Below are 22,487 nucleotides of genomic sequence, written 5' to 3'. Positions count from 1 at the left end.
ACTTCTCTAAAGGTCAGGAACAAGGCCCAAACAGTTTTATGGGTAGTGGTGTTGCGGATTGATCGAATTCAATAACATCCAATTCTAGAGTTCCAGCGGGTTCTTGGCGATTTAAAGTTTTTCCCAGCCAAATTGGACTTGGCCACATGTATGAAACTTGCTCTACTCATTGGGATCTTCATTCCTGTAAAATTTGAGCCTTTTTAGAAATAGTTGATTTTTCCAGCACGTCGAGGTGGCCGACCGCCGTGTGCGGTGGCGCGTGGGCCGAGATACCCCCTGACCTTACTAAGCTAAGTTTGATACCCCAATTCCATAGGTGAAGTCCGATTGATGAAATCTCATCGTTTGAACATAGTTTTGATAAAGACGGCTACTTGATTCTTATATGAATTGACGATCCAACCGTTGGATCGTCACCAAAATTTAATTTATTATAGTATGTAATATTTAAGGATATTAGAAACTTACAAATTGAGAATCTAATGTATGGATCTTCCCGAATTGGATTTGTTAGTTCATAAAATAAAACGTTAATCGCCCCTTGTCAAATGACTTATACAGCTTGCTAAAAGCATGCCAAAATACTCTTGATCTCGTTCTAACTTGCCTCGATGCTAAATGGATCATCCAAAAAACCTCAGATCTAGGGATGAAAGCTAGGTTCTAGCATATACGTGAAGCTCAAGTTCTTGACCTTGAGGTAGATTCATATAATGATATTGACACTTCTGAACTTCCCTTCTCTCTTGAAGACCTCGAATATTTGCAATACCATTTTGAAGTTCTTTTAGTCATTTCCCTCTTCGGCCTTACAGCCAATGAAAATCAACGCGTAGCACAATTAGATGCTTACCTTGACATCAGAGACACCCATATCGCATATCAAGAGCAAACTCATATGACGTCACAAAACCAAAAACCAATTCCAACTTGAGCAAACCCAAGGTCGACGTGCATAACGAGAAAGCTCCAGTGGACATGCCTCAGGAACATACCCTGGCACCAACCGAAGAAGATTAAGCGAATATTGCCCACGCGCAGGATACCTCGCCCGAAATTCCAGAAGAAGAAGATTGTGACCATATGGGTTCTTCGGTCCACTACAACATGGAAATCAGCATGGTCTATGTATTACCTACCAAGTTCCAGCCAACCAAAATTCCTGGACGGCGATGTGGTTGCTGAGGAAGCCACGCAAGTCTAATTTGTGATCGTCAAAGAGATTGAGCTGGCAACAAAAGAAGATAAACTCAAAGCAGCTCTTGCCGAATTGTTTCCTCGCTCTTCATCAGTTAATTTTCATCATTTGAAGTTGTTAGATGTTACGGCTCATATTGAAAAATATCCAATCTCCAAAATTTTTGTCGACTGTGGAGTAATGGTCAACATCATGCCCATTGCTATCATGAAGGCATTACGTTATTCCAATGATGAATTTATTCCATCAAGGGTCACCATAAGTAGCTTTGTCAGTGACAAATCTCAGACCAAGGGAGTGATTTCGTTGAAAGTAAATATCGCAAGTTGTAATCACATGACCGTATTTTTCATAGTCGATTCGAAGACCGAGTATAATGCATTGCTCGATCATAACTAGATCCGTCAAACGAGCTGCATCCATTAGTCATTATATCAAGTCCTCATCTTCTTGGATGGCAAATCAGCTGTAGTTCATCTGACCGACAATCAGTCATTTTAAGCTAATATGATTCAGGCTAGCTATTATGATGAACACATCAGCTACATCACCCTACAACGTTTTAACAAGGAATGACGGCCTCTCAGTTCAGAAAGCCATTGAGGTGGGCGTCGAGACTGTTCACCAGGATTCTGTGAGACTCAGGTTGGTCGTCCTGATTACTGATCCTGATGTCTGGTACTAAACAACATAGACGCCGGGTCACGGTTTCATCCATCATGGAACGATTACTGGCCTATTGGTATGGTATTTCCAAGCAACCGAATTCGGGCGTGAACTTAGTAGATTTTCTCGCTGAATGAGACAACGGTCCAATTCTATCACTTGACAAGGTTCAAGCTGCCCCGGCCGAGCTTGAAGACAGTCGACCCCAAGTCAAGGACCCTTTAGAAGAAATAGATGTTGGAATGGCCGAAGACCAGCAGCCTTTATTTATTAATGCTTTGTTACCCCAACCTATGAAAACCGAGCTTTGTAATTTACTCAAGGAATTTAAGGATTGTTTTTCTTGGAGTTACCATGAGATGCCTAGTTTAGACTGAACGCTCGTCAAGCATGAATTATGCATCAAATCTGGTTGTAAACCGTTCCGCTAACCCCCCGACAATTCTCGACTAAAGTACAACTCGGCATAAAAGGCAAACTCGTTCAACTTTTAAAAGCCAGGCTTATTCAAATAGCTTAATACGTCGAATTGTTGGTAAACATCGTCCTAGTTTTAAAGAAAAGTGGTGCTCTATGTACTTGTATCGATTTTTGAAATTTGAATTTGGCAACCCTTAAAGATGAATATACAATGCCAATTTTAGATTTGTTAATCGATGCAACAGCAAACCACGAGACGTTATCCTTTATGGATGGCCATGCTAGTTACAACCAAATTTTCATTGCTGAGGCCGATGTCCACAAAACTGCTTTTCGTTGCCCGGGGGCACTCGGGACTTACAAATGGGTTGTCATGCTATTCATCCTTAAAAATGCCCGTGCCACATACCAACATGCTATGAATACTATTTTTCATGATTTAATTGGTACCATCGTCGAGGTCTATATTGATGATGTTATAGTCAAATCGAAACATCGCCAAACATATTTAGATGATCTTCGGTAGGCTTTCCTTCGTATACACCAACATAACCTTAAAATGAACCTTGCTAAATGCGCCTTTGGCGTATCGGCTCAAAACTTCTTAGGTTTCCTTGTTCATCATCGTGGCATCGAGGTGGACGCAAATAAAGCTCAAGCGATCACTGATGCCCCAGCCCCGACAACTAAGAAGCAATTACAATCACTCCTCGGTAAAATCAATTTCCTCCGCCGCTTCATTTCTAAGTCGGCATGGAAGATGAAAGTTTTCTCCACGCTCTTGAAACTTAAGGATTCTAACAAATTCGAATGGCGTGAAGAGCACCAAGATGCGTTCACACAAATTAAGGTCTCCCTCACTACCCCACATGTCCTTGTGCCATCTCGGCGCGGTAAACCCCTCAAGTTGTATATCTCGGTCGTCAAAGAATCTGTTGGTTGTCTTCTTGCACAAGCCAATGACACGGAACGGGAGTAAGCCATTTTTTTTATCTTAGCCGGAATCTTAACTCAGCCGAGATAAACTATTCACCCGTCGAGAAACTTTGTTTGGCTCTATTCTTCACTGCGTCTAAGCTCCAACATTACATGCTCCATTCCGTTACTCAAGTCATCGCCCAAACAGACGTTATTCGATATATGCTTACTTGGTCAATAGTGAAAGGCTGTATCGAAAAATGGACAATGGCGCTGTCCAAATTTAGTTTACAATACGTGCCCAGAAAGCTGTAAAAAGACAAGCGTTGGCCGATTTCTTAGTTCAATAACCCTCTCCATACAGTTTTGAGGGCAATGACGTCGAAATTGGAATGGTGGAAACACTTGATAATTATTAGATGTTGTATTTTGATGATGGCTTTAGTACCTCAACTTCTGCTAGCATTGGAATCGTCATCCAATCCCTGGATCACTACCGATGGTATTTTTCTCTCAAGCTAGATTTCAATTGTATGAATAATCAAGCTAAATACAAAGCCTTTATCATTGACCTTAACGTCCTTCACGACTTAATGGCAGCCCGCATACCCTTCCTTGGCGATTCAGAACTTGTGATCAGCCAACTCAATGAAACTTTTCGTTGCATGAGTTGTACTCTGGTGCCCTATCACATGGTTACCAGCTATTTGGCTGAATCATTTGAAGGCATCACATTCAAGCACATCTCACGAGTTCGAAACACTAACGCAAACAAATTGGCTCAAATAACTTCCGGAGTACAACTCCTGGGGGGCGAGCTAGGCCAAGTCATACCAGTAGTGCGACGACCACACCCAGCCTTGGTTAATCAGCAAGTTCTCCAACACGACCATGTAATCCGTACACGAGTTATGTCCCTACCTTCGTTGTTGGAACAAGAAGATCTTATAGATGTTTGCACGGTTGAGACACTACCTGATGACTGAGGAAGGTCAATTATGCAATATCTTTATAATCCTAGTGGTAGCCATGACCACAAGACAAGGGTGCATGCCACAAACTACGTAGTGTACCAGAATGAGTTATATCGAATAGGTGAAGATAGACTGTTGTTATTATGTCTCGGCCCTGAAGAGGCAACCCATAACACTACCTAATCCAGATGTCCTAGGGACATCAGGATGGTCACGTGCTGGCCGACACCCTAAAGGTGACGAAAGCCATTTAATTTATGCAAAAGCTACGAACATGTGACACATGCAGAAATATTGGAATTAATCATGCAATAGGAATGAATAACACAACACTAAAGTTCAACTGCTAACAATTTAACATTAAGAAAATGCGTGCATGTTCAGAGCATACGTCTATTACAGAGTAGAAGCAAAAATTTAAGATAGAAAAGTGTTATTACAATAGATGTCGAAGCAGAGAGAATATAGCAAGATATCACTGGTAAGGGAATGCCTCGTAGCTCATATCGTAATCCTCGTTCCTACGTCCTGAATGGGGTGCAAAACAAACACGAGTAGACCAAGTTGATATATATACTAAAACAATTATCAACGTACTAACCCCCAGGTTTTATGAAAACACATATATATCATGATAAACATAGGTTTTCTGAAACCTAGCATGTTGTGCAATGTCTCAAATAATAACTTGTATATATAATAATCACTAGTGAATGTCCGATAACCCACAGGCCCCATCCCGGCTCCTCGTCTCTGAGCAGACAGTCAGAGGAAAATACACTCCATGCCCTATGCCGGCTCCTCATCCCTGTGCTAATAGCCAGAGGAAACACACTTGAGGCCCTATGCCAACACCAAACCATCGCCCGAGACGGACTACAAACTATCCCCACGTCCCGTAGCGAAATAAGGACCACTAAATAAGTACAAAACCATTGAACATACATATATTGAAAAGCAACTTCATAGTATAAGGTCATCCATCATCTATACTATAAAGAGGTGTTCTAAACATGTTCTAAATATTAAAACATGCATTTTTAGAAGGGGTCCACTCACAAATACTTAGCCGCTGAAGAGCCATGCAAACTAGCGGAGACAAAACGCCACAATAAATTGCCCCTAAGCACATAAAGGGTGCATTTAGTCAAACTCTACTCAAAACAACTTATTTTGGGAAAATGTACATAGGAAACAGGTTTAGGACATTAAAATTATCCTAAGAGGGGTCCCGAATGGAAACCCAAAAAGGCAACAGTCAAAGTCAATGTTAACCGGTCAAAGTCAAAGTCAACTTTGGTCAACGGTCAGACTGGGTTAAAGTCAACGGGTCTAGGCTTGGGTTGGATCTGAGTTGGGCTTGAGCTTTTGGGCCAGGGACAATTTAGTATAAGAGCCAATCCCTGGCCAGAAATGTGCCAAGGAGGACGTCGGGCCCCTAAGAGAGGTGGATTGTAACATCCCACATCGCCTAGGGGAGTGGATCCTGTAAGCTTTATATGTATATTCCCATCTCTACCTAGTACGAAGCCTTTTGGGAGCTCATTGACTTCGAGTTCAGCAGGAACTCTGAAGTTAAGAGAGAAAGGGGCTAGAGCATCCTAGGATGGGTGACCCATTGGGAAGTTCTGCTCTCGTGAGTTCCCATAAACAAAACCATGAGGGCATGGTTAGGGCCCAAAGCGGACAATATCGTGCTATGGTGGAGTCGAGCCCGGGATGTGGTGGAGGCCCGGGCCGAAATATGGCAACCCAAGCGATTACACGGGGATCCAGATGTAAAACACATTGGTTGCTTCGCCGACATAGATATTTCTGGCCGAGTATGTTGAAAGAGTGCATTGAATATGTGCGAGGCTGTGTACAATGTCAAATCCATGGGTCTATACTTCACTCGATCACTAAACCATGGCTGTTCAGAGGATGGGCCATAGATGTAATCAGCAAGATCACATCGTCTTCCAGATCGACAATGCATGCATGGATACTTGTAACGACTGACTACTCTACCAAGTAGGTCGAGGTGAAATTCTACTCTGAATTAACATCTAAAGAAGTTTCTAATTTTGTGGAAGAAAACATTATGACCCGATTCGACATACCAAAAATAATCATAACGAACAACGACACGATTTTTACATCCGACAGGTTTAAGGAATACACGGCAAGTCTGAAAATTCGACTCGACCAGTCTACGCCGTATTACCCACAAGCAAATGGACAGGCCGAAGCAAGTAATAAAGTTTTGATCAGTATTCTTGAAAAAATAATAAAAGAAAAGCATGTGGCATTTAAAGTTAAATGAAGCATTATGGGCATATCGAACTTCACTTCGATAAGCAACAAGAATGACCCCATATGCGTTAACTTATAAGCACGATGCGATGTTATTAGTCAAGTTAAGCATAAACTTGCTACGAATCATCGAGCAAAGCAATTTATTCAGCGTTGAATATGGTCAAGCCTGATGCAAAAATTGGAAGATTTGGAGAAAGCTCGGCTCGATGCCTATAACTTGTTAGTGGCACAGAAAAAGATTGTTGAACGAGCGTATAATCGACGAGTTAAGCAAAATACGTTCGACGAAGGTGAATTAATATGGCAAACCGTGTTACCAGTAGGGATTAAAGATCCTAGATTCGGAAAATGGTCATCGAATTGGGAAGGATCATTCGTCGTCCATAATGTTCTTGGCAAGAGGGCATACCACCTCAAGGACCAAACTAGCTTAGTTCATAAATTACCAATCAATGGAAAATTCTTAAAGAAATATTATCCAGTCACTTGGGAAATGCAGGAATAAAGAATTTATATTGATTTTCAAAGGGTGTACAAGTTACAAGTAGTCAACTATCCTACAAGTAGACGAAGTCCTAAGGAGTCGAGGGAAGAAAAGCTTCAAGAGCGGCTTTAGTTCTGGCCTCCTTACTTCACCTATCGTAACCTCGACTTGCCGTGTTCTCTTGTCAAGCTTCAGTTGTTGAATCCGCTTCGAGCCAATTGTGTACTCTGCCAGTCGAGGTTTGTTCGACTCAAAATCCTTTTCCAGCTCAAAAGCAATGGCCGACCTCTGATGTTGAAGTTCAACAATTTGTTGGTCAAGGTCGGCCAGTCTTTCCTTCTTCGCCTTTATTAGGTGGAGAGCTTCGTGAGCAACCATTGCAGCCTTGAGGTCGTCCTCTGCCCGAAGGGCCCTCTTGAAAATAGTAAAATATTGTTGAGTTCTCTCCAGGATAAATGACAAATGAACAACAGACTCGTTGCTCAGCAGGCTGCAGGATGCAAGGTCATTCAGGCACTCTCCCACAAAGTCGAAACCTTTGCATTGTAGGATTTGCAAGCCGAGAAAGACAGAAACTTTTGCAGCTTGGCAAAGGCGCTAGATTCTACCATGGTTGTAGATAGCTCGGCCGAAGTTGAAGAAGGCCCAACCATCCCAGAGGTGTTGGAGAAGAGGGCATCGAGCTCAACCTCCTATGAAGGCTGCACAAAAAGAGTTGTTAGAAAAGTAAAAGTGAAATGATGGCAGATAAGGAAGTAGTGTTAGACTTGCCGAGAAAAGACTTCGGCCATGTGTGCTAGTTCATTGCTCAAACCCAGAGAGCTTAATGGTCGAGCCCAGTGTTTAAGGCAACCTTTTAATTCATGTGGCCGATAAAGGTTATCTATGTTTGATGGCCACTTGGTGGCCAGAAAATATAAATAACGCCCTTCCGCGCATAGAATTTTTGGTGAAATGAGCGATTGGGAAACTAGCATTTAATATTTTCTTGGTTTAGAATTCTAAGGCCATGTGTGCTGGTTCGTTGCTCAAACCCAGAGAGCTTAATGGTCGAGCCCAGTGTTTAAGGCAACCTTTTAATTCATGCGGCCGATGAAGGTTATCTATGTTTGATGGCCACTTGGTGGCTAGAAAATATAAATAACGCCCTTCCGCGCATAGAATTTTTGGTGAAATGAGCGATTGGGTACCTAGCATTTAATATTTTCTTGGTTTAGAATTCTAAGGCAAGAAATTAATAAAAGAAAATGATGATGGGTCTTACAAAGGTCCAAGTAACCTCTTGAGGAACAATGCCGAGATTTTGGTCCTGGGATGAATCGGTGTCTCTGCTGTCACTTCTGGCTCGACAGGAAGCGCCGCCTCATGTCCTGCACCTTTTTCAACTGCAAAAGTGTCGACCTGGTTAGTCGCCTCGACCACCAGTTGAGGATTGGGAGTTTGGCCGGTCAAGGGTGCCTCACTAATGGGGGTCCTTCACTCTCGTCCTCCTAGGCATAAAGGAGGATTCGCTCAGCTAGGAGATAAAACTTGGAATGAAATAACATAAAAGGAGATTATCAGACCTCTTCTTCCAAGATGATTATTAGATTCTTTGGATTAGGGGGATGGGTTCTCTTGGCCGTGGTGGACGTCATCTCCAAGGCAACAGCTACTAGGCCGACTTTATAAGCAGCAGCTGACCCCAGAGTTGCAGGACCCTCGACCAATGGGGCGACAACTGGTTCGACCACGACTTGAGTGGTGGGACGAACTTCAATCACCTAATCCGTTTGAGGGTTTTACGGTACTCCCATCGAGGCTTGCATGACAGGAGAAGAAAGAGGGACACTAGGAGTAGTTGCCCTATGGTTTAACTTGAAATAACGTGTATCTCCCGCTCTCCCTTCTTTGCCTTCTTTTTTATACGCTTCTAGGGCCGGGCAACGGGCAAGAACATTTGCTCAGTCTGATCGGTGCAATAGGGGCTACTGTTGGAGTTAGTCCGGTCGAGGGAGGTACGACGATCGCAACCTTCTTGAGAGGAAGGGCAAGTTTCTTCTTAGCTGCTACCATTGTGACCACATCGGCTTGTTTTATTAACCGACCACCTCGAAAAACTAAGCTTTAGTCAAAACGAAGTTTAAATAGACAAAGCTAAGGAAAGGTAACAAGGAAATGAAGAGATGTTTACCTTGGGCCGTTTCTTTGGATCTTGGAGTGTGAGTCTTTTAAGGCCAATCACCAAAAACCTTCTTTTATGTTTCCTTGGCCGAATCACCAAAGAAATCCTTGATGTAAGCATACCACTAATAGACAAAAGTGCTGGTACTTTGGGTTTCTAGAATGTTCGGCCTAAGGAAAAATTTTATACATTGCTCTTTGAACTCTTTCTCGGCTTCTTCACACTCCCTCTCCGAAGAGCCAGAAAGGCGTTCCCGGCTCAATAGAAAATGAGAAGTGAGCAATAGTAAATAACAGCTCTGAATGAAGCCTAGTTCATGAGCTAGGAAGTTGGGATGATAAACTTCCCAACTATCCCGTCAAGCATCGTAACCAAAAAGAAGGTCGCGAACCAGAGTGAATGAACCCTAGGACTGTCGAAGGTCGGCATCTTCTGCTTCCTCCCAAGCTGAGGTTGGGAGTGTAATGGAAGACAGGTATTTCTGGCGGCAGCAGATCAGAAATTCGTTGTCTGACAGATCTTCAAGGCTGAAGAAATACTTGAATATTCCTTCGATCGAGTGAGCAGGAAAGAGAATCAAGGCCAATTGGAGACCTTTCACTTCGAGAGAATTAAAGTTTGGGATTGCTGGCCTTAGTGTTGGAAAATAGACCTGCAGCCAAAGTTTGAACACCTAGAGTGGGCCATTCTAGTGCGGGTCAATTTTTCCAACAAAAGCCTCGGCCAAGCACCGATCGAGGTTGGCAAAAATGGTCGGGCTAAGGGTCAGGACATGACCATTGGCTAAAGCTTCAGCCACTGGCATGTTTTTGGCCAAAAACTTGTTTGACTTGGTACAAAAGACAAACTTAGTGTATCAGTAAAACAGGAAGGCTTCATGCTCTCCTTTCTTAGGAGCTTCTCTCTCCGAGCCGGCGAAGTGGGTGATCAGAGTGCTATAGTTGAAGAAGTTCTTGTGTAATTTTTGCACATCTTATTTCGACGGCCTTTGATTCTTCTTTGACAAAACCTCGACAGCCCGCTCGTCGAAGACTACCTTCAGGTCCAAGTCGAATTCATACCAGGAAAGAGCAGCATCGATTGGATGACCAGAGAGAGAAGTGCCAAGTATGGTCATGATGTCCAACACAATTAGACCAATGGGATCGAGATAAAGGATCATGGTGTTAATGGCCAAACACCAGAAGCTCAAGGCGGCCATCAAGAGCTCTCGGTCCATGGTGATTTCAAAGGTCGAGAGCTTGATGGCATCAAAGATGCTGAAAGTCTTCCACTCATCACCAAAGTGTGGTTCCATTCGAGTGACCCAAGCAGCCCAGGTCACTATGGTCGAAAGCCAGGCTCCTTAGGGTTTGGCTGATTCCCATTTCGATCAATCGTAACCTTGGAGTTAGGGCTCTAGGCAATGGGCCTTCAACATATAGGTGATGGTTTCTGGGACGTTGTCCTTAAAAATGGGTTCTGATCAATAATGTCTCGGCACTTGTCACACTCGTCGACAAGCTTGGTGATGAAGGTGTTGACAGCCATTAATGAAAACTTGGAAGTTTTTCTAGGTTTCAAAGTTGGGTTTCTTTTCTAGGTTTGAGAACAAGTGGCAAGGAATTCTAGAGATATGAAAGCATAAAAAGATCAAGTGAATTTGGATTGGGTATTTATATGCATTTGGGAAGAAGATCAATAGGTTGATTTTAAAAGAATAAAGGGTAAATTCGACCAAAATATTTCGTAATCATGGCAAATATTTGAGAATCTAGGAGAAGGGGCCGAAAAGCTCGTAGTTTGAGGATGCACAATTGCATGTAACGACGAGTTTAATGGTGAATGGACGTTTCAATATCCGCACACCTCAAAAAGGTTGAAAAGCTCATGAATTGAGGTTGCAGGATTGCGTGTGACGGTGAGTTTAATGGTGAAATGACGTTTCAGTGTCTGCAAGCCTCAAATGTCATTATTGAGAGACAAACGTACCAAGGAAATGCCACATGGCAGGGAATCTGACAAGGTTAAGATTGTGCAATCGCGCCTAATAAATGCGCGTGGGTAGTTGGGATATTTGAGGTTTTTTAGTGTTCTTTAGGAATGTGCTAAGGGTTCATTTCGCTTCTTCAAGGTCAAGGCTCAACTAGAAGTTATAGGTCGAAGACCTCAGAAGCGAAGGGGTAATGTTTGGGCCCAAAATATTATTTTGGGCCAAGCTTAGAGTTATTCTCGGCCCAGTAGCATTCATCTAGAATCTTATTGTGAGCTGTCCAGTAAAGGTCGGCCAAATCCTATTACGAGGAGGATTGGTTTAGATAAGGGTGAGATAGTTGAAACCTAGTGCAACAAGGAGTCTTAAGGCTAAGACTGAGGATGCTGAGAATTAGGGGATGAATCTAGTTTGGTTAAAGAGCTTAGTTCAAAGTCCTAGTGAAGGTAGGATTGGTCGAGACCTAATCATATTAGGTTAAGGAGTTCTAATTCTAGTATGATTCTAGCTTGGCCGTGAGAGGGTTTGCTACTATAAATAGATAATAGACTGCATCATTCAAAGCCCCTCCAATTCAACATACAAATTGGCTTGCGCAAAGCTTCTCAACAACCTGAGATTTTATCCTTCTCCCCTTTCTTCCGCCAACACATATTTAATTTGGATAAATAACACTGTGAATGCAACTGGCGACATCTTCAGTTTGGATAAACTACACTAGAGCCGTAGAATCAGCCGATCAAGCAGCACCTTCAATTTGGATAAACAACACTGCTTCGAGACCAGCTGGTTATTTATTCAAGTCTCGGTCGACAAGGATTTTCAAGTCCTTGTTGGTAGAGGTCATCTTATCAGCCTTCTCGACGAAGTGAGGTGGTACAGGTTATTAGGCTCGGCACATTGAACGCCGAGTTGTTTTATGATTGGATATTCACAAGTACATTTTAGAGTTCGGCATTCCTACGACCGAACCACATTACCATTAAGACATACATCTCTTTCGAGTATTTGTGTCCATATAGTGTGGTGCCAGTTCGGCATACTTATACTCTTACGAATATAATCACAGTGACCGAACCCGATGCCGATGATCCGTGAACTTCACAAGACTAGTAGCTTTGTCTTTAGGCTCTAAAACCCAAAGGCCGAGACATCTTCCTTCCTCGGCCGCAGTTATGAGATCAAGAAGTCAGCAGAGCGCTCAACACGACATCAATATATTTTACTCTCCGGCCAAGCTCGGTGGTCGAGTTAGCACGCCCCGCACATAATTGAAGAACATAGTTAGCTTATTAATTACTCGACATTTGCACCACGTAAGCTTGGTAGTTTTTAGGATCAACAGTATCTTAAATTACAGGACACCGTAGAAAATCTTAGGGATGGTTCGTTATGGGATACCATACCGAAACTAGTATCCCGAATCCCAAACCAAAATTTTTTGGGACAGGAATTTGAAGACCAATCCCAAACCAAATTTTCGGGAATCCCAAATTTCGGGAATCCCGAAATATTTTCGGGATTTTGGGACAAATCGGGAATCCCAAATTGAAATATGAAATTATGAATTGTTCTTCAAATATATAACTCAAGAACACATTCATGAACTAGGAATTTCATTTCATTCACACTACCATTTAATTGAACACTGGCATGCCTGACTGTTTTTATCATAGTCAAAATTCAAATTAATTAAACCCTTTTTGCAATCTGTTGAGAGACAAAAGAATCAAGTCTTCTGAAATCTTCAGCCATGGCAGCAGTAATAATAAAATCCATATGAATATCAAACCGAACATGAAAAATATGCAAGGTGTAGGGCATTCCAGGTTGCAGAGCATGAATTAGAAACTACTAGCATCAATTATAAAAGAATAATATATATATATATGTATAAATAAATATATATATATATATATAATAATTAACATTATATATTTTCGGTTCGGTATGGGATTCCCGAAATATTGAGAAGCCAATCCCGAATCTCATACCAAAATTTTGGGATCGGTTCGGGATAGCATCCCGAAAATTTCGAAAATTTCGGTTTGAGAAATTTTTTGTTTGGGATCGAAATTTTTTCGGTTCGGTTCGGGATTTTTGGGAATTTTTTCCACCCCTATAAAATCTCATCAAACTGATAAGAAACAAGGTCAATATCATTGGATGGGACAAAATACTAATGACGTGGGATTATTGTCTTCTCTTGTAAAAGCTCAAAGAAAGCGTGATAACATAATCCAATCCAAAACTGTTCAAATTTGTCATGATGAGTAGGAATACCGTGAACGTGACGAGGTTGAACAGTGACAGAGCGGTTTCTATCTTTCAATCGGTTTCAGCTTTTGCTCGTCTCATTACTCTCACTCAAAATCTCACTCAAATTATATTTTTCATTTTCTTATCTCAATCTCATTAAGTTTATGAAAAATAATTTTCATGAAACGAATTCACTATTACATGTATATTTTGACATAATAATATAATGTTATGTGCAAAAAATTTACACATTATTTTATAGAACGAAGCTCTATGAAAACAGCAAATTCATTCTATATAAATGGTTTTCGCGCCCATAGGTTCTGATTTCCTCTTTTTAAGCCATTTTGTAGGTCCACGTAGAATCATATTCTTTCAGACAATCTTCTTCTTCTTCTTATCCCTTTTCACATCCCATCACTTTTGCTCTCCTCCACCGTCCGATCATATGACTGTGTCACCTACTTTTGTTTCATAGTGTAATCCGAAAGAGTTCAGACCCCACACGAATCGCCTTCTTCTTGCTCCCCAAGCAAAGCAAAAAGAACACCTCATCGGCTTCACCACCTGCAAAGCCGCCGTGTACTCTCGTCCTGCCACGTGTCACTAGTTCCTTCCACTTCCTTCCTTCCTCTTAAGTAATAATATTATGAACAAACTTCACTCACTGCTACTAACAGAAGCTGCTGTCCCACCAACTGTTTTGCCAAAATGTCACACCATATAACATGGAGCTTCAATCTTCTCTTCCTCTTCTTGATCGCCTATCCTACGCCGGCCAATGCCCAGACCGCTGAGTTTCACAACAACGGCTATGGCTACATCGCCAATTTGAACTCTTCAATGGCGGTCGTTATTGTCTTCCTCGTCTTCGCCTTCTTCTTGATGGGCTTCCTCTCCATCTACATTCGCCGCTGCGCTGAGTCCACTGACATGGAATCCGTCCGAACTCGAGCTCCGGCCGCCGTAGGAGCTTCCAGCAGGCGAGGCCTGGACCCGGCGGTGATCCAGACTTTCCCGATCCTCGTCTACTCCGCCGTCAAGGATCTAAAGATCGGCAAGGGAGCTCTGGAGTGCGCGGTGTGCTTGAGCGAGTTTGACGACTTCGAAACGCTGCGTTTGCTTCCTAAATGCGACCACGCCTTCCATCCAGATTGCATCGACGCCTGGCTCGCCGCTCACGTGACGTGTCCGGTTTGCCGCGCCAACCTCACGTGCGCCGAGTCGAACTCGCGAGCGACCCAGCCAAACGCCGATTTAAACCCGGAAGATTCGAATTCGAGGAGTCCGATTGAAATCCGGCAGGTACCAAACGACGCCATTGTGCTCAATGTGGATGAAAACCAAAGAGGGGGCCCAGAAGCAGTTGAGGTAGGGCACCCACGTAGGAGATCAGGAAAGTTCCTTCCTGATCTTTCGAGATCGCACTCGACGGGTCACTCGCTGATCCGACCCGGATTGGACACCGAGCGGTACACGTTAAGACTACCGGAGAAGGTGAGGGCGCAGGTAGTTTCGAGCGGCAACGGCAAGCTGACACGTTCGACTAGCTACGACATCGTTTTGCGCCGCCTCGGGAGTTCGAGGAAGGGCTATAGGTACGGCGGCGGTGAAGGGAAAAGCAGTGTGGATAATCAAACCGGTTCGACCCATGGGTGTTGACGACGCCGTCGTTTTTGCTATAGGAGGTTCCGTTATCGTTAAAACTCCTAAGGGTGGGGGTGACGGAAATTTGGTGTCTGGGAAGACGCCGTTACAGTCTGAAAATGCCGTTGGATTGTCTTAAGGTTAGAACTTGGCTGCTGAAGAAATCAGCTGCAGTTCCTACAGAGGACCAATCACAGTTGGACACGTGTTCAAGTTATGATAAAAATTTTAATTACTTGGATACATGTCCAGTTGTGATTGGTCAGCAGCATGAGTTGCTGCTAATTTTTCAGCAACCAAGTTTTGTTCTTATCTTAATGTCATGACAGAGAGGTCTAAAGAATTGATATCATTTTTTTTTAAGGGAGACAACTGGTGGCAAATTACGGTTATCCACCCCTTACAGGAGCCAGGAAAAAGAATCGATATCTTGTTTGCCTAGAATTTGTACATTTTTTTTGTACAGGGTGGACTGCTAATTTAGTTTCTAAATTATCACCTGAGTGAAAATTAAGTCTTTAACCTATTTTTTTCAGAAAAATTAGTCATTGAATTATAAAAATCTACCAATTACAACCCTAATATTAGATTCGAATCTACTATATTTAATTTCCCGTCAATTTAAGTCACGTTACTTGCATGTGATATACGTTGAAGTGTAGATTGATAATTTTTCATAAAAAATAGTGTATGGAGTTAACTTTGGAGGATAAATTAGGCATTAGATTTGCAATCTATATGAAATGTTAAGACATTAGATTTGCAATCTATATGAAGTTAACTTTGGCGAGAAAATGATAATATTACACTCTAAAATGTGTAAAGTGACTTAAGTTGACAAAAAGTTGGATAAAATAGCTTTGAATATAATAATAGGAATAAAATTAGCAATTTTTAATGAACATAGAGACTTATTTTACCAAAAAAATAATTCGGCAACCTAAATTTCACTGAGGTGATAGTTCAAAGACTAAATTAGCACTTCACCCTCTTGTATATAATGTTTAGCTTGTAACTTCGTATTCGACCATTGGTATAGGTTTTAGAGAGAAATTTTAATTTGATTTTTTTTTCTATTGAATATAATTATTATTAGACGGTCATATATAATTTATGGAATAAATGTATTTAATACAATTCATATCTGACCGTCAAAATGATAATTGTATTATGTAACAGCTTGTTCCTAAAAATTATGATTTTTATAACTTTAATAAGTGAATTACGAAAATGCCCTTCGAGGCAAAGTGTTGACTTTTGTTGACTACCGTGTCATGTTACGTAAGGTTCTTTTTCTTAGCGTATTGTTGTAGTACTTATCGGTATGGACGCGTGGGTGCAAACAGGGCGTGATTTGGAATTATAACGAAAGAGTTATTAACGTTTAAAGTTAGGGATATTTTGGTAATTTTATTTAACTTGGAAGGCTCCAAATTTCTGGAGCAAATATCTGTGAGGCCACGTGTGTGGCTGGGATGGAAAGAAAGAAAGAAATCGACGGCTACGATGAGAAGGAGAGAAGAGAAAAGAGGAAATAAGGGAGGAAGTTGACCAATCAGAAACAGGAGCAAGGAGGGGAAATGAGAGAAGAAAAGGGGGGAGACACAGGTTGGCACGTGTAACCCGTCGGGCACCACCCACACCGCCACCTTCCCAACATTTTTCCGTCGGTTTTCCGACGATCTAACCCTCACCACCACTTAAAAACTAATCCTTATCGTCCCCTCTTCCATTTCGAACTAAATTTTATTGGGTTTGAGCTTGAATTCGAGTAAAACGAAACCCGTGGGTTTTGTGGGTACCATGGCGAAATCCGACGATCGTGAAGTTAACCTAGCAAATTACCACCACCACTAGGCTCCCCTCAACCCCAGGAACAAAGCCTAAGCAATGTTTGAGGCGTTGGAGTGAATTTGGAGGTTGAATCAAACACACCCAAGTTTAGGGTTCCGTATGGTTTGAGCTAAATTGGGAATTTTTCCAATCAAATTGGCCTTAGTTACAGGCATGAAAGTTGCTCCACTCATTGAGATCTTCATTCCTGTAAAATTTGAGAATTTTTAGAAATAGTTGAATTTTCCGGCGAGTCGGAACGGCCAACCGGCGGCGGTGCGTGGCCAGTGGATCGCCGATGCCATTTTATGTTAAATCGATACATTGATCTTAGATTTGATATCCATATGATGTGATTTGATTATTGTGAATCTAGTTTAATTAAGGTACGTTACTTGGTAAAAATATGAATCGACGATCCGACAACTGGATTGTCACCAAAACTTAATATGTTGTAGTACGTAATATTTGAGGATCATAGGAACTTACAGATTGAGAATCCAATGTGCAGATCTTCCCAAATTGGATTTGTAAGTTCGTAAAATAAAACGTTAATCGCCACTTGAATTTGCAATTGGCGGAGATTCAACCGTTGGATCATAATGAAATTTTGGGATGATGTTTTAGAAACATAATGTGGATCTTTGGAAGTTGCTGATCGGAAATCCAAGGAGCAGATCTTCTGGATTGAGTAACGTAAGGTTGTGGACCCTACCATCGATCTTTGACTGACGGTTGACTTTTGGTCAATGGGTTTCAAATCATTCTAGATCGCCCTTGGAGGATGTGTTTTATGTAAATTACGTGTTCTGTCAGTAAGGATTCTAAGATGTGATTTGATATTTGCTTTAGGCGACTGTCATTTAAGACATCTCGATATTCATGCTAGGGAGTTGTAGTGCGGACTCCAGGTGAGTAGGCTTTAGTTTTCTATATATACGTATGTATTCTTAACGTTTTTCCCAGAATTGTTTTAAATGAAATGTGATTGAAATGCCATGTCATACTTGCATTATATTTGAGTATATGCATTAGTGTAGTCATGCATAATGTTGCATGTTGTTGCGAAGCCCAGGTAAGCTACAGGTGAGTACATTATGACGTTAGTGGTTGTGATGTATATGGTTATGCCTAGATGCATTTGGTACTTATTATCCTGCACCCCGATGTTAGTGCTCTGCCCGAGGTCAGGGCTTAGCCTTCACGTGATTGTTCACCTCTCGAACCAAACACTCACCTTGGATCCAAGGCAGGTGCCAGCCTGTCGTACAGACCACATTAGGTGGTTCCGACTCGTAGGTGACTTGCGATACTTCGTACAGCCTTCACATGATCGTAGCACTTAAGCATATTTATTTACACATAGCTTGTCGTACAGACCACATTATGTGGTTCCGACTTATGTGCAGGAATTGTTTATGAGCTATAGATTCAACCGTACAGGTCACGTTAGGTGACTCCGGCTGATATATCTTTTTATATTGATTTGCATCACCTGGCTTACATATTTATTACTGAGATACTTGACATGCCACTCATTTTGGTTTTCATTGGTCTCAAGCCTGATTTCTATATTCTTATGTATTATTATTTTCAGGGAAATTATACAGGTTTTACGATGAAGGGTTATTATTTTTGGAAAGAGAAATGGTTCTAAAAAGCTTTGTTTTTGCCCACTCACATTTTCTGTTTTTCGCCCCTCCAAGTTTTAGCTACTGAAAGTTCGTATCGACGAGGATTCTTGGCGAATCTCAATATGGGTGGCTACCTCTGAGGGTATGATCCTTACCCACACTACTGTACTTTACTTATGCTCTGACGTCGCGTGTAAAATGGGTTCATTCCCGCTCACAACACACTCTGGTCTTTAGGCACTTTTAGGTTCAAATTTATTCACATTTTCCACATCACTATACTTTATGGCTTCGTCACCTTCTAGGTGTCGGCCAGCACAGCTCGACTCGGAGTCCTAGTGGACATTCCGGTTGGGATGTGTCATATTAAATATATATAAGTATTGTTGTAAATTAAATTTTTGAATTTTGTTTAATTTAGTACTATTAATTGAAATTTATTTTTCATTACACAATTTTTACCTTGTTTTTTCATTGCGCTATCCCTGTTTTTATTTTTTATTTTTTTATTTTTTTGTCTACTACGTATTTTCGATAGTATATAATTACTTTGAAGGATATTCTTTTTTGGACAAATTACTGGATTTTTCTCTATTCACTTTTTCACCTGATTCCTATAAATTTACGACATAACATAATTGGGCAACAAAAGTTAGTGAGAGTTGGGATCGAGTCCAGCTCTCCCAAGTGTTAGACTTGGATATTGTGAGAAAGATTTGTATAGTACCCATTCCCTTTCAAAGCAAGAATGATTACTTTGTTTAGGAACATTCCTCATCTGGCAATTTCTCAATTAAGTCGGCAACTTGGATTCAGAGCAATAATAACCAAGGAGTAAAATGACGGAGCTGTTAAAGAAGATGTGGAAGTTAATGCTTCCTCCTGAGGTAAAAATCTTTGCTTGGTTACTTATTCATGAAAACTTCATACTAGGGTGAGATTGAGTAAGTTATTCAGAATATAGACAAATCTTGCCTTGTGTGTGGCAATGATGATGAGACTCAAAATCATATATTTCTAAAGTGCCAACATGCTAAAGAATTGTGAAACCTTTCTCATGTGAGTCCTTGGAAGAATAATTTGGCTCAGCTTAATAATGTTTTAGATTGGATGGAAACAATTGACACTGCTGAGTGCAATGATTTGAGCAATCTAAGTAAAGTTTTCCTTAACTATTGGCAAATTTGGAATGATATGAATAATGAAGTGTTTAGAAGTATAAATCATATTCTAGCTAAGAGTATTTCTATTGCTGGAAGTGTAGGATTGTCCTACTTCGCGGTTAATTGTAAGAAGACCTCTAGGGGTGATCATTGCTACCAACATTTCACTAGTTGGTGTCGCCCCCCACAAGGCAATGTGAAACTAAACTTTGATAGGTCGGTCAGTTTGGAGAAAGTTGCAGCTGCTTTTGTTCTTAGAAATGAGGAGGGTCAACCGGTTAAGGCTAGTGCAATGAACCTTGATGATGCCACTATATCAATTGCGGAGGTCGCTCTTTAAAGGAGGGGCTTATTCTTGCTAAACACAAAGGTGTAAAAAAAACTTTTGGTGGAAGGGGATCATAAGTTGGTCATCCAGGTGATGCAAGGTGACTAGATACCTCCTTGGCATCTTAAACCTATTGTCGAGGATAACAAATGGTTGGCTTCTGACTTTCAGTGTATCAGTTGGAATCATATCTTCAGGGAGACAAATTTTTGTGGTGGATGAGTTAGTTCATGTCAGCCTCATGGTTGCTAACCCATATTTTTGGGATTATTGTCTTCCTCTTATCGGCCATGGGGGCTTTTAAATTTGATTGTTGGGGAAACGGTTGTATTAGAGACTTTAAGCTTTAATAAAAATAATAATAATTCTTTATAAAAAAATAATTATACTTTGAACTCAAGATGTTGTGAGTTGAGTTTAAAAACACTCTATTTATTAGGATATTCCAATACAGCATAATCACTCTTTAGTTAAATAAATCAGTGATTCTTTCCTCCGGTAGTCGTCATCGATTTTATTCTCAACTAACATGACAATTGCTAACTAGTGGTGAGTCCATTTCTAGAAAACATTCAATGACAGATTCATTACTCATAGCATAACAAGCAGCAAACAAAAGTTTAGTCAACAATGCCTAACTATTACACTTCTCCATCTAAAAAAATTTGAAATGAGGTCATGAGTTTCCTCAAACCAATTATAAAGCGACTCACTACAATGTGATAAAAAAGTTTTCTTTTCCTTTTGTTATGAAATGTTACACTCAAAACCTTAGCACTATGTTGGATGAAGTAAATAAACTTAAAATTTTGATAAATGTCAGAATTTATAAATTAACATGTACTAATTCTCTTGTTTGGATTCATAAACATAAAAAGTTAGAATTTCCTTGTGGAAAAAAAAAACTTGGAATTTGGAACCTCCAATTCCAAATTTAAATTCTATGTAACTAGGTGTTATTTTTAAATTTCTGTGAATGAGAGTTTAAAAATAAGAAATTATGTATTCAAATTCCACTATTTTTGTAGGTTAACCAAATAAGAAAATTCACAAATTCTAGAGAATAAAATTTCGTCATTTCTATTTCTGTCATTTTGAAATTCCTTAATAATCTTAAGGGTAAATTACATTTTACCCTCTCAAGTTTGGATGCAATTGCAATCGCATACAACATCTTTAAAACATTCCAATTTCGTACACAAACTTTTATTTAATTACAATTTTATACATCTGTTAGTCAAACCATCAATTTGACTCTTAATTGATGACGTGGCAAATGTGGAGCCCATATTTTTGCTGAGGTGGATCTCAGAAATATGCCACATAGGAAGGAAAAAAAAAAGAAATATATAATTATTTTAAATTTTAATTTAAAAGAAATCTATTTAAAATATAAAGAAAAATTATGCACTTCATGTTAGAACACAGCGGCCCACCCCATCTTCAACATCTCTTCCCCTTCCGTTGGAGATCTCCTCCCTCCGGCAACGAGCTTTCAGTGGAGGAGAGGATTAGGATTTGGTTGCAGAAGCATTGTTTGAGAAGGCTTTACCGAATGCGGAGTGGTCTGGGGGCTGCGATGGTGATTGGGAAGGGGGTCGCTGCGGCTGCTCGTGTGGGTTGGGAACCATTAGATCTGTGGATCCATGAAATAAAAAACAAGGAGGTTTGTGTATTTCAAAAAAAAGTTTGTGGAAGATGATGAGATTGTTCAACGGAGAAAGTCAATGGTTGTATTAAAAAAGGATTCTAATGGGGGAGGAAAATATTGGGCAAAATTGAAAACATAAAAACTCTGATTTCTCTCTTCAGCAGACAAGCCCTATAAAAGACCAACAATGGAGAGCTTGAAGCCAGCAAAGAAGATGGGTCGGGAGAGATGGGGTGGGGGCGGCCGAGGGCGGATGAGAAATGGAGTCGAAGAGAGATGCAGATGGAAGAGTGGAGTTGGCATAAAAAATATTTTCTTTTATAAATTGATTTATCTATATTTTTTTATCTATGTGGACAACTTTGACTGCCACTTCATTAGTTAATGGTTAGCTTCATAGAATAATTAACGAATGTATAAAATTGAAATAAAATATCACGTGTTATATGAAATTGAAATATTTTAAAAATGTATAAGATTGCATATACATCTAAATTTGAAAGAATAAAATGTAATTTACCCTGTCTCCATCTAAACACAGTGGAAAAGAACTTTTTCCTTTAACTCTCTTTTTATATGGAAAAGAATGAGTCAATCAAATTGACTTTTATCTCTCAATTCCTCTCAAGACAGTCGGCCCCCTTGCGATGGGCTTGGCTTTAGGCTCTCTCATATTTTAAGTCGTCTTATCAAAAACCAATAGGGTTTGGGCCCAATGGGCCTAAGAAAACCCGAACTACTTTTAAGTCCAAAAGAGAAATTTCATAACTTCTATGATTAATTTAGACCTTCTATTTAACCATATCAATTAATTAATTCTATCATTCTTTAGTTATCTAATCATACAAGTGGATCAGTGTACAATTGTTTTAGAT

General features: G+C 40.6%; 1 pseudogene; it reads left to right on the top strand.

Annotated features, from left to right (window-relative positions):
• The first annotated feature begins 13,823 nt into the window (after window positions 1–13,823).
• On the top strand, window positions 13,824–15,513 carry LOC137721411 (RING-H2 finger protein ATL32-like; annotated as a pseudogene).
• Window positions 15,514–22,487: the final 6,974 nt, after the last annotated feature.

This window comes from Pyrus communis, chromosome 1 (genome assembly GCF_041283825.1).
Source record: "Pyrus communis isolate YQ-2024b chromosome 1, ASM4128382v1, whole genome shotgun sequence".
Classification (NCBI taxonomy): Eukaryota; Viridiplantae; Streptophyta; class Magnoliopsida; order Rosales; family Rosaceae; genus Pyrus; species Pyrus communis.
The sequence above is the reverse complement of the archived record's forward strand: the minus strand, read 5'-3'. Positions and strand labels throughout refer to the sequence as shown.